Below are 14,213 nucleotides of genomic sequence, written 5' to 3' on the forward strand. Positions count from 1 at the left end.
CAGTCGATCGTTCACAGCAACTCTGCCCCTTGATGAGTCTCTTTCTGTCTTTTAATTTTATGTATTCCCATTATAAGTCTCTATAAATAATATTATAAGAGAATAAGTTTAATACCAGTGGTATGTTCGTGCAAAATGACCTTGAAATATCGCTGATGACACTCGATGTGTGAAAGAATGTCTTATTATACTGTTATAAAAAAAAAAGAGTTCGACTTAGTTTGTATCGCATTTAGTTCATGGTAATTCTTTTTTGTTGGGTCAGAACAAATCAAAAATTTTATGGATACGTAAATGTACAAAAAATTGACTTCCCCATTTCAAAGACAATCAGAAATAGATTCAATGAGGTGATACCTTCTAAACTTGTGGCCATCCGGAATAAGAAATCAAAAACTTTACATAGCACGAAGTTATCCATTCTAATTTTTATCTACAGTCGATCCCGCTTATAGCGTTTTCCAAAAAACCGTCATGAGAAAACGTTGTAAGCGGGAAAACATTTTAAACCGGAAATCTTAACGAGAATTTGTAAGAGTTGAGAGCACGAAAATAAGTTGTACTAAGTGGGAAAACGTTATAAGCGGGATTGACTGTAATAGATTCTTTTCGTATCTACGAAAGAGACTTCTCTGGGATAACCCGCAAAGACCAGGCCAGAATGAGACATTTGTGCCTCCAAGGTCTAATGAGGGGTTATCTGACAGTCTTATAGACGGGCTCAAAGGGAGGCCTATGAAAATCCGTTAAGATACGATATAAGCCGATTGCAGAGAAGATAAATTGATAAGAGATTTTTATTTCATTTTCAATCACGCAGTATTACGATTGTTCAGCTAATACATCAATGAATTCTTGCACGTAACTGTAATCAGTGGAGTCGCATCCGGGGCTCAGGACATTCTGCGGTACAGGCTGGAGCCACAGAATTAATTCTTAATTCAAAATCTCCGACGCAAAGCTCAATTCGAGCACCCATGGGTATATAACATTTCCGAATCTCCGTAATAAAACACCGCTACCTTAATCACTACTACCGAATGCAGGTTTATTCAAAAAAATGGGAAACAAGAAAGGCTTCTGATTAATGGCTAATATCTAAAGTACCTAAACGTTTCGTTACCCAGAAGCGTAAGCAGGGGGGCCCCCGTGCCCCCTCCAAACCTACCAAAAATTAGAAAAAATATATAACATTTCTGCGAAAGAATTGAGATATCGAAAGAAAATATATTATATTTCTTTTCCTTTCCTTTATATGCAACATTAACTAATTTTTGTTAATTTAAATACTTTTTGAAGGGTGGTAACTCAAAATTTTTCGGGAAGGAAATTTTTGTGCCTTCCCCCCCCCCCCACCAAAAAACCTTATTTTGCCCCCTCCAAAGGTCGATCTTGCGCATGCCTTTGTCTTCACCCAACATTTTCTGTTTACAGCCTCGCATACCGTTGTAGAGAGAATTACATACTATATATTTAAATGTAAAAGAATAACACTATATATCAATATTTTTTTTTACCGTCACGAGCATCTCCATGAAGTATAAAAAATTCAGTTCCTTTTCTTATACGGCGAGTATCAATAATCACCAATGATGCATTCATAAACTCCTGCTAATATTCAAGTGAAAAATTACCGTACAAAAGACAGAAAAGAAAACTATATTTTTCCAACATTCGCCAACTTTCTGCTTCCGATCTCGCAGATTTTGACAAGCCACCAAATGGCCATCAAATCAGGCGTTAAACTTTCAGATTTGTTTTCGGACGAATCTCGTTAATAATGCATTTGCATAATCCAGGATATAAGTAAGTGATCTGCCGCCTCATTAATGGGATTCAGCTGTCTCGAACTACAGATATCAGCCTATCCCAAAAAAGCAGACCATTACCGAGCCTTCGTGATACCTTATTCTCATTAATTCCGACTCGTATACTAGCATCACCATCATCACCGAAGGATAACGGACTTCTTCTATCTTATGCCACCCGTCGAGCCCTCGAAAAACCATAGATGAATTACAAATTACTTCATTGTACGTATACAGTTTTATACATATAATATAAAGGCGTGGCGCCTCTCATTCGCAGAAACGAATTCCATCTTAACTTCGGCAAAACGGAACATGGCATCAAGGTAAGTTAAGGTGCGTCTTTTATTTTGAGACTTGTAAGAGAAAAACGCATCGAGTTCTCAATCTAAATTACCGGAACCGAAACAGAGGAGGCATAATCTCGTTTCTTGATTACCGTCTTCGGAAATCGCATTGGATGGGAAGACGAAGACCTATTCATCATAGTGGAGGACGAATGGAGGGCGAAGTGAAGATAATGTATGAAACATTTGATTTGACTGCGTCAATGTAAGTACGTATACATCATGCCCATACATTCCTCCTGTTCCATATTCAACGGTTTTTCTTTGTCATCGTTGGTTGGTCGTTCATGAAAGAAACCGAGAGAGAGAGAGAGAGAGATCCTTTTTCGCGATTAGTATCTCGAACACACCTACAGGCTGCCGAATTAGAATTTCTATGAGAGAAAGCTGCTTATACGGTATTGGACACTTTGAGCATCATGATCATCATAACCACAGCCTGCCATTGCAGAAAACGGAAAGAAGAGATGGTGAGGTGCAAGAGGGGGAAACAAACCATTAAAGCATCGGTCGTTCCTGGCGGCTCATTAGATATTCCTGTTTCTATCACGAGAAGACTGAAGCATTTTTATGATGAGACTTCGTCCCGCCCTTGCGAGAAGTAAGACGGAGGGAGTGAGGGATATGAGGGGTGATGCTGAAGTTAATGGTAAGAAAAGAAAGGACGAGGCTGGCTATGACCATGGCTCTCTCTTTCTCTCAGGTGTATTATTAACGTCAGGAAATTGAGGGAATTTCTTTTCTAGAGAGGCAGTAACCATGACACACCTTTATGTCGTTGATGGCCGTTGCTGTGGCTGATGCGGACTTAAGTCTATCTCTTCGATTATTATTATTGGTAGTTGTTTTGTTATTATTATTCCATTTTTATTTTTTCCAGTCCTTCAAGCTGGATTTTTGGAATCCTCCACGCTCTGTTACTAACAGCTTCACAGAAACCTATAAGTGAAGGAAAATCCTTCCCAAAAAAGATTTGGATATGTTATCCACTCTGCACCGAATTATGTGATGAGTCATGTGTCGATTCCAGAGAGAGATTTTCAATAAAAGAAACAATTCGTTTTAAATTTTATGATTGTGTTCATCGAACTCAAAATCTTCAATATACATATTATACAGGGTGATTCTAAATTCACGGGACAAACTTTAAGAGGTGATATAAGAAGCCTAAACAGTTACGTCGGAACCGGGGGTTGCTGTGGGTTTCCGAGCACCAAAGCAAATTTCTAGTAAGAGCCCGAGCAACACACACACACAACACACATCCCCAGAATTTATCCAAAAACCAAATTTCCTACTTAAAATTCAAGACGACCACTCACAGGGTTGAAGCACTTCCGATACCTCTGCACCTAAACAAGCATATTTGGTCAAATAATGTGCGGCCGAATCCCAATAGCAAAGGCGGTAGAGAATGCACAACAGCACTTCACCAAAAGCAAAAATCATATTTTTACGACGGACTTGCCCCAACATGTGCAATGAACCATTCGCATGTGCAGGTTATTTTAATGTGGTAAGCCTTCTCATGGTGCAATCTGAGTAACGTAAATTTTATCACAAGTCATTGTACCACTTGATTATTGTTTGGCATAGCATAACTTTGATGGTCTTTGCATCAATAAAAAACAAACTTCAATTCAATCCGAAGGTGCACATGCACCCTTGAATGGTTGATAGCGCATATCGCAAAAAATCCGTCATAAAAACATATTTGTTTTTTGTGAAGTGCGCTATTGTGCACTCTTTTAAAAACACTCTGCCTTTGCTATTCCGATTCGATCGCACATTGTATGAAAAAAAATGTTTGTTTAGATGTCTTATGTCATCTTTTAAAGTTTGTCTCGTGAATTTGGAATCACCCGGTAAAGCGCAACTTTCTATGAATTTAACCATGGTATAATATTCAAGTATGGAAATATGAATGAAAAAATTATGACCTTCCTTCAGCAAGAACACTGAAATAGGCATTGCAAGGAAGTGCATTCGTTTCTAATCGTATTTGTGGACATTTTCTCTCTTTGTGGAGAAATTTCTGGAAAGATATCAATGATGAGAGTGCTTTCAACAATAATTCATTCAAAACTCTACCATATAAAAAAAGAGTCAGAAACCATCTGATGCAGAGTTGTTCAACTTTTTTTTTGTGGGTGATGCTCAAAATCTGTCCAGCTTAACGTGAATTCTTGAGTGCAACTTGAACACAGTATATCAAGGAAACAGATATTTTCTGGATATTATGCAGATGTGAACTCGGAAAGAAGAGTCATCTTGTCTCCGCCGAGACATGAACCCTCTTGCATACCGGGCAAGCATGCTACCATCTACACCACTGGAGACACGACCCTGCCTTCCTTTTTTCACGCACTGGGGCGTGAGGAGCTGAAGTAGAGGGATTAGTAGCCGTCAGGAAATGGCTCCCAGGTGGTATGGTAGAGAGAGATAGACGGCTTTGCAAGAATCTATGAGACTAGTGAGAAATCCAAAGTGAAATTTAGATGTTAGTGAATTTTACAACAATGAGCTTACTAATGATGATTTTTAACGCGATGTGGATCTTACTAAAAATTATTTTTACAACGATGCTCTGTTTAACCGGAAATGGTTTTTATAGCAATACTTCCCATTGCAACTTTTGATCGTTAGCAACAACAAGTCGCATATCACCGCACTGGAAGAACACGATAATAAATAATAGATACCACATGGTTATTCTTTTCACTATACGGCAATAAATGTTGAGAAATATCTTAATTATGAGATGGCCAACGTCGACAACTTGATTAGGATGCTACAAAAAACCGTAAAAGGTCTTGAGCGAAGGCGCACGAAAAGGTCAACCTATGAAAAAGAAGGCGTTCCCACGTATCCTTTATTTAATTTCAGGTCCTGTTCTATCAAATGAAAGCGAATTTAAGTCATTACCAAAGTAATTTCTCCACGTTATGGGCAGACCTCCCAAGAGTCCGGATCTTGTTCTTAAACACCCACTCCTACGCACGACTCGTATTAACGCACGTGAAGAGCGTCTCAGCAATTCAATTGGACATCCTTCACGCACAAATAACATATACACATATGTTTACTTAGCCTTCTCAAATATAAAAAAAATATTATTTTTCTCTTTCATTAATTATTTCTTATAAAATATTTTGTCTGCACGTTAATTACAGTCTCGCGAATTTTATTTATACAAATACAAATACAAACGCCAAAGCAGACAAATTGTCTAAGGAGGTGGCTAAAGGTGCCCATAAAAAATGACGTCAAATATAACTAAAATGCAGCAACCCGATATAAAACGAAGTCGAATACCGACATAACGAACTCCAATTACCAGAGAAATCACTCATTTCGTAATAACAAAATTTCATTATATAAGGGAATTAGACTTTTACATTGTTATTACTTGAAATTATCTCCGTTTGTAGGTATGGTCTCCAAAACCTTACAGCAACGCCTACTCCAGTGCAGGACGTACTAAGCCTCGTGAAAGCGAAAGAATAATTTTAGGAGAACGCGGAGAGACCTTTTTAAAAATGAAACCTTCCGAGCATTCTATTCGATTTTTCGACCACCGCTGAACAATGTTCAGGAAACCTAAGCCGCTCGTCAATGAGAATTCCCAAAACGTTGACCGTAGTTGCATTCAGGTTTGTAAGACCATTCAACTCGTAAGTGAAACGTGGGTTGTTCAAAGCAAAATAAGCGACCATGTACTTATCTCAACACTAAAGATCGTACTCCATTCACTAAAGGTCATGCTCCATTCATTTCTCCGCGATTAGTACAAATCAGTCTTGTGTGATTCGGTATTAAGTTCTACCAGAAGCATAGGGAGTGTTTTAGATCTGCGGGTGCTCGACTTCGACTTAATATAGGAAAAATTTTTATTTCTGAATTAGTTCTGTGGGTGCTCCAGCACCCACTGTACCCCCGTCTTTGACGCAACTGAGTTCTACGAATTTCAAAGCAAGTCATGTTGTGTTGAAATGAATGCAATTTCTGTAACGGATAAAATCGATCAGCGTAAGAATCGCATATCGGTAAAGCAGGTTCTGCTTTGTCTGGGTCATGAACATGGTCCGTTTGACAATTTTCGTTCAAGAAAGTTAGCAGAGAATAAACTGCTAATTTTCATCATGTCTCTGTTAATAATATTAGTCAATGATTGGTAGTTTTTTTTTTAAATAAAATAAAACTACTTCCAATTCTATACTCTTTTCATATACACTTATAACATTGTATTCATCGCCTTGATGAATACAACGTTGTAACCAAACGTGGGAGATTTTAAAGATTTATGACTGAAACTCTTGAAACTTTTTCACTTCCATAAAAACGTATTGTTTTTTTTACAAAAATGGATGTAAATTGGTGCTGTTAGCATATTCTTAATTGAAACTATACATCAACACGGCAATTTAATTAATCAGAGTGGATTTTTAATTAGCTAAAGTAGCTAATTAAGGGTGTTGAATTTGCTTTTAATGTGTATCTATAAACAGATAAAACCTTGCATAGCAAAGTTGAATAATTTTTACCATGAATTTATTTGCAATCCTCTGAATTTGGTGCATTTTTATAAATCTTTGAACATGAAAAGCGTATTTCAGCCACTGTCAAAAAAAAGGCACCAACAAGGAATCAACGTTTTTCTGGGTAAAAAGTGTTGTGCTTATGTATCTGCATTTTGTACTGAAACGACGCTAAAAGATGTACTATCTAATATACAAAAAAAAAATTGGGAAAAGAAATTTATATAACAGTTTTTCTAGTCTGTAATTTTCCATGTACAGTGAAACCTCGATATAGCGATGTTCTGTGGGCCAAGAAAAATATCGTTTTAGAGGGATTACCGTTATATCGAGAGGCAACATTGTCAGCACGTGCCACCAAATTTATGCTGTTGGTATATTTTCTAAATCTGCGTTGTTAGTACCATCAGAAAACGCGTTTCAAAGTATTTATTTGTCTCGAAAAACCATAGTTAATTAGTTGATTAATGGAATTCATTCAGATGCATTGCTCCAGTAAAGAAGTATTGCATCTTCGTGTCCTACAGAGAAAATGGCAACACCAACAGCTTTAACAACATTTTCGGTGATCAACGTTGGGAACCAAAACACCGATTTTATTAGATGCTATTAGAAGAATGAAAAAAAAGTGACGAAGTTTAAATTCAAGTCTATTTTGAGCGAAATATATATATATATATATATATAAAATATCATTGTATTATATATATATAAGCGGTTTAAAACTTTAAAAAATATCGTCATAGAGGGATTTAGCGTAGTAGGTTATACCGTTGTAGAGGGATTCATCGTTACATAGAGTATCGTTGTAGTGAAGTTTCACAGTATATTCAAATATACACTGGACCATAAGAGAATTAAAGCTGGGAAAATTCAAACTTCGGATACAGAGCACCCCTGTGCCAACAAGTGTTTTTTCCTTCAGTATTATAACAATGGAACTAAACGTTAAGTTGAATTGCACAACAGAACACGATATAACGCATTAGAATTAATCTTAAGCACTAAAGCACTAACTAACTTTTATTACGATCAGCGGATGTTTGCGGCGATGATCAAAAAAAAGGACCTATTCCTTCTCTTCTTTTTCACTCTCTCCTATATAAATGTAAGAGAAGAACTTGACAGTGAAGAAGAAATTATTGCTCACGAAATCTAGACACATAAAAAGAGAGAGAAAACACCGTCACACGCACAATAATATTTGCACCGTTTCCACGGCCATTGGTTTATATCATCTTGTGTGATGTACAATCCCTTCTCACGAGTTTTAGGTACAATAACCAATGTCCCGTTTTTTGTTTTTTTTTCTCTTCCCTCTTTTCTTACTTTTCCATCAATGTTCTTATTCAGTTTTTACAACTCGGGTCCCCAGCATTGCAATGTTTTTCTTTATTTTGTACTTGTGTGTAAGAGAGTGAGAGAGAGAGAGAGAGTTAGAGCGCTCCTACGCACATACGCACAAACACAAGAAGCAGTAGTAGTAGTAGTATCCTGGAGGAAACGAACATACGAGGCACATATGTTTGCTGAACGAAATTGCACTTGCTCCTCAAATATGATGAATTGTCCCGTGTTGGTCAGTTTATGTGTTCTTCCTCCCTCGAAAAGAGAACTCTCTCTCTCTACCTGTTTGTATTCGTATCATGGAGGGACCGGGCTCTCTTGTTATCAGCCAGAGATGAAGGATAAGAGAGATCAGTGAGAAATATATATCTATTTTTTCTGAATGTGTGTGTACGTATGGGCGTAAGAGAATAGAGATTTCTCTCTGATCATGGCGAAAATCGAGTTTGCTTTGCCTCTTGTGATGATGATAGTGATGTCTATATGACTTGCCTCTACCTCGAACGTCACGAGTGACGTCACTCAGTATCCAGATGGACGATTCGTTTGCAGGAAAAGGTACGTATGCTATTTACAAGCTTCTTTTATTACATTTAATTTTTTTTTTTATCATCGAATAGATTTTTATTAGCCGAATATTCAAACACATATTCGTATGATTTTTGGAAATTGAATTGCGGTTGATGCTTATGGTTGAAGTTTCATGCATTTTTTTTTTTCGTGACGTTTTACGGAACATGTTTACTTAGAAAAGCTACTTCAGTAAATTACAGAAGCGTACGCAGGAAAGTGCTTCATTTGTTTCGTGGTTTCTTAATATTAAGTGCTATAAGCGTGATATCTTAATATTGCGCACAATAGAAAAGATTTACTCAAAAACGAGTACATTATCGTAAAATGAACTAGCGGTCACGCAGGTGACCAGGCAATGAAAGAATCGACTTCCTAGCAAAAAAAAAATGACTCAGAAGAATCAGATGATCACAACATTGCCATATTTCATTTCAACTTTAAAATGTATCGTTTGGAAATCTATGGAAATGAAGTGGTATTAGGACAGGAATTACATTGACAGTCCATGACGGAAGATTTTTCCAGATCCAACCGTCCTGTTTCTGACGGAACATGGACCGTTCCCCACACATTTTCAGGGGTTCAAAATTTCTGACGACTAACTATTCATATGTGGTAAGATCGAACCTCCTTATCACTACGTTACAGATCGTAAATTCACAAAACAATTACATTTCCATACAAAAATCAAATGAGGCAAATGGGAAAAACTGGTGGAACAATCTTTCTACACAAAAACGCAGCAAAGGGACTGAAGAAATTGATGCAGTGCCTGGGAAAAAATATGGGGAATTTACATGTACTAAAGGCAACAAGGCCACGATCGTTAGTATAATTTCATATCATACAAGTTTTTGTTACCCTCTAAGTAACTTTTATGTTACCCACTATGCAATTTTTATCTCATGTACAGGTCTAATAAAATTCCGACCCAACCTTTATAACAGGTACCACTCACTCTTCAGTGACACGTCGGGGTTGAGTTCGACTTTCGAAGTCGAAGTTTCGTGATATCTAATGATGACCCTGATGCTAATCCTATTGAGACATTGTTGTGTCGTGCAATATGCAATGTCTGAATAGGATTAAGACATTGTGATGTCGTGCAGGAAAGAAATCACCCAAATGCAAGCGAGCTATTATCGATTGCAAAAATGAGTTCAATGGCCAAAATTTATTCACACTATACACCGGAAACCTATCCGATCAATGCAAAAAATCCATGTTCAGAGGTGCCCATAGAGCCGTATTCTTACAATAGCGGCACTTATTACGTCCCTTAGGGTGCAAACATAGTGCCACTGGTTGCCGATTCTGCGAGTCAGTGCCTTTATGGATTGGTTAAAAAAACCTGAAATTCAGATTTTTAACCAATTAATAACGGCACAGACTTGCAGAATAGGAAACCAGCGTGTCATATGTCCGTAACCATACAGCCAAATTTCTTGTATACGCAGCTTTGTGTTTGCAGGAAGGTCCCTTATGTACTCGCAATTTAAAGAGTGAAAAATTTGATTTGCATTTGCATAAAAATATGTACTGTGGATCCCACTTTTCCAACAAACCGTCATGAAAAATCGTTGTCAGCGAGAAAACGCTTTAAACGGAAGATCTCAATGAGTATTAGTAAGAGTTGGGACCCGAAAATATGTCATCTAAGCGGGAAAACGTTCTCAGTAGGAACGTTATAAGCGGGATTCGATGTGCGTAATAAAAGTGCATTATTTCTGGTGCACCAATTTTTTGGGAGAAATTTCACGATGTTCAAGTTTTATGAAAACAAAGCAGAAAATCTATTTTGATATTGGAGGGGAGGAGCTCAAACAATTGATTTCATACAAATTTTTCACCTCGAATATGTTCAATAAAAACTCAAATGAATAAAAAACTACCAATTTTAGACATACCGCAAAAAATTTTGCTTTCGAGCTTACAGCATTTCATGAACTGCGTTTGCCAGTTTCTGAGATGCAATTTTGTTTGACAAAAACGTGTACCGTAACTAGGGGCTACTTTGCACTATTTTTGAGCTCTCTCTCTTAATAGGAAACTCATGCTAGGCTTAACAAATATGGAAAATAATTTTGGAAAATGAAATTGATATATTCTAAGATGATGTGAGAACAGGTCTAATCGAGAAGCTATCCATACTTAGAATCAGACAACCATAAGTATTCTTTATGGGCATTGTACAATATTTTATGTATATATTGTTTATAATTTTTGTTAATTGCATTTTTAATTGGGTTGGTGTATTTTTGAAATATATGACATCCATATTTTTGTGGGCATCTTTTTCTCAGCCACCTCGTTGGGCATTTTGCCTGTTGTGGCGTTGTATTTGTATTTGTATAGGTCTGTTGCCATAAAAAGTCATCACAATTTTTAAAATATTTTATGAATTCTCTAAATTTGGTGCAAAATAACCCATAGGAGCGGATTATTTTGCACCACATTATATATTGATTATAGATTTCTTTGCAAGACAATGTTTTGGAGCAATATCGACCGCTTTAAAATTTATTGTGTTACCAAAGAAGTACTACGAGAAACTGAGAGGGGAAAATGGACCTTTTTGGTCTTGAATGGAAAAAATAATCAAAATTTCACAAAAGTGCATCTCATCTCATTTATCATGCAAAAAAAAAACAACTAATATGAATGAAACTTGGTGTTATTCTATCAAAAACATAAAAGAGACAAGCAATATTCATTTTGAACGTAATAAGATTGATACTGAGCTAAATTAATCCGAAAAACAAATTAAACTACTTTGAGTTGCTCTACACGATTTTTTTGAATGGTTTTGCTGAAAACATTACTATCGAGAATATAATGATAAATAACTATTAAAAGATAATAAGTTTCTACATATAAACAGTGTTTACTTTCTAATTATTTGTTTTTTGACAGCAAAAAATTCAATTTTTTTCCTGACGAAAATTCCAGATAAAATCAAGCAACACAGATATGTTTAGCAAACGATATCTGAAACAACGGATGCTAACTCAAGTACATGAGTTGACCGATAAGGTCTCCTGTCGGGAAAAATCAAAATCCTTTGGAAATCCTGTCGATTACGGTATACAATATAAACTTGCCACGATATGAAAAAGTCGCCCCTATTACACAAGCACCACCGAGGAGCTTTAAAAAAACCTCTGTAATTGTTATTTTAATTATTTTTAAATGAATTTTTTTTAATTTTATTTTAATTTTTTTAAAGATCTCTAATCGTTTTACGAACGTCATCTTAGTGACATGATTATTCACGATTTATGAATGATCATACGTGTATAGCAAGTAAAACAACATGTTAACATATAAAGAAAAATTCACTCGAGCCCAACATAGATGGATTGATATCGCACAAGATAAAGGTCAGGTTGCTTATTTTAAAGATGTTAATATAATTGAATGTAAACTTCTTCGCAAAGCAACCGCACAGAAGGTTAATCCAAAATTAACTTGTTTACTTCATCTTTTCTAGCTGTTATAGTAGCAAAGAGAAAATTGAATTTTTAATCGTGCTTTTCAATCATTTCTTACACAAGAAAACGTGATTTTGTAACAAACCTTCGACAAAGATATAAGATATAAAAAAACCACCGTTTATTATCAGCCACAACTTGTTTTTTTGAGACAAACCTTTTTCCTTCGCGAAGCCACGAATCAAAATTTATACCTTTAAAAAAATGATACAGTGGAACCTCGTTTATACGACGTTCAAGAGGCCGATACGAAACGTCGTATAAATGTGTAAGTCCGCATAACGGAGACTTTTTTTTTTTAAAAAAAACAAGCCTTCTCACCCCACAGACATACAAAATGTTCTAAAATTCAATGTATTTAATTGTATCCCCAATTCTGTTATAAAAACAATATTTCAATCATACTTTGAGAGAGAGAAAAAACTAAATCATATTTCAAATTACTTAAAGAAATAACATTTAGCTGAACATTACCTTTGGGGCACAACATTGGATAAAAAATTGCAACAAAATCTGCTTGACTTGAAACAATTTCCCATCGTGGATCCTACTTTTTTTGGCCGTAGACGATTTGCAGCCAGTAGCTTGGTCTTCGATTTTGTTTCTCTGCTTTATAATCGTTTTCAAAGTTGACACAGGGTAAGGATATTTTCAACTGTTTTGTAAGATCAACTTTCGTCATTAATTTAAAATTCCCGTCGAATTCTTCCAAAATTTCCATTTTTTTAAAAGAAAGCGTTCTTCGTTTTTACAACGTTACGAACGACGGATTTGACGCAGCCATCAAGCAAAGCACCACAACGAAAGAAAATTCTACAGGAAATGATCCAAAGAACTTACTGAGTATGTGTACAGCATGTACCTCTTTTTTATCGCATACCTGTATTCTCCAAATGCTTCCAATATGTGTGGGCTTTCTTACCCTGTGGGAATAACACCGAAAACATTGAAAGAAAAAATTCTGAGAGAACATATGACCGTAAAAACAATTGAAACCCGTTTCTTTGGAGTTCGCCGCGTCTGGGTATTCTTAGAAACAAGCAATAAACAAATGACGTAAGTGTCTACTTTAAATGAACATCCTCACTGGCTATTTTCATATACTTAAGTAATCACCCTAAAATTTATGGCTTTTGTTTTGACAATATGCAAGAAGAACTGTTGCAGCAACGCGTTTTCACTGCATACAAAAAATTGCGCGCATTTGATGGATTTAAATTATGTTTTTTCACAAGATTCGGAGTTCGAGTCGAAGTAAAACGTCGAATAATTGAGCTTTAGCGCAGAATGAATGAATCGTTTTAACATTAAATATATACCAATTGTATATCCACGCCAATGTATATCCAAAATGTATATCCAAACGTCGTATAAACATGAAAGTCGTACAACTGAGCGACGTATAAGCGAGGTTCAGCTGTAACGGTGAAGCGTTTCGTTCAGTTCGTTTGATACAGCACACGTTTTTCGAGATATTCTCTCTTTTTTTTGTATTCGAGAATATTTTATTTATATTTTATTCATACTGTATCTGTCTTTTTATTTCTTCCTTGGATATGACTGATGAGCCTGGTACTCGGTAGAAATAGCCTTAACTCCGTAATAAACGTCTTCTGTGAACAGCGGGTGGCACCTCGTGGGGCGCATGAACAAGTGCTTAAATTTTGAGTCGCATTTGCAATTTAAAACGATTAGCTGGTTTCTTTCTACCACGAGAATCGCCCTCTTTCAATACGCAACTGAAATTCATAAAATCTCCTCATATGTGAGTGCGTGTGTGTGTGTGAGAGAGAAAATTCTAAATGTAGGATATACTTTCCCCTTTGAAACATTCCCCCCCCCAGGAACTTTTCGTGAATTTCTTACCATTTGTTTGGGTTTTATTTTAGTGATTCCCACCGCACACGTTGCAGTGTATAACCTTTGCTTATTTTTCAATCTAGGGATGAACTCCCCATTTACCAATGACACTTGTTTTTGCCCTTCTGAGAGAGAGACAGGCGGCATGTGCCTGATTGTTTGTGATGCCTTCAAGCAGCATATTTGAATTCAAAGGGGGAAAAAATCGTTTTGCGATGGTGTTTTTTAATCAAATCACGAACAGCTCCA

General features: G+C 36.3%; 1 long non-coding RNA gene across 2 annotated transcripts in view; it reads left to right on the forward strand.

The window, feature by feature from the left end:
- The first annotated feature begins 8,079 nt into the window (after positions 1–8,079).
- The window catches only part of LOC149087826 (uncharacterized), a 106,765-nt gene continuing 100,631 nt past the window's right edge, over positions 8,080–14,213 (forward strand). For both annotated transcript variants that reach the window (XR_016192548.1, XR_016192547.1), the window contains exon 1: positions 8,080–8,598. This is a non-coding gene — a long non-coding RNA (uncharacterized LOC149087826). The remainder of the gene's footprint in view (positions 8,599–14,213) is intronic.

The sequence above is a fragment of the Pholcus phalangioides genome, unplaced genomic scaffold, assembly GCF_987345545.1.
Source record: "Pholcus phalangioides strain wild (caught in Gottingen) unplaced genomic scaffold, Ppha-v1.0 ptg000004l_1, whole genome shotgun sequence".
Classification (NCBI taxonomy): domain Eukaryota; kingdom Metazoa; phylum Arthropoda; class Arachnida; order Araneae; family Pholcidae; genus Pholcus; species Pholcus phalangioides.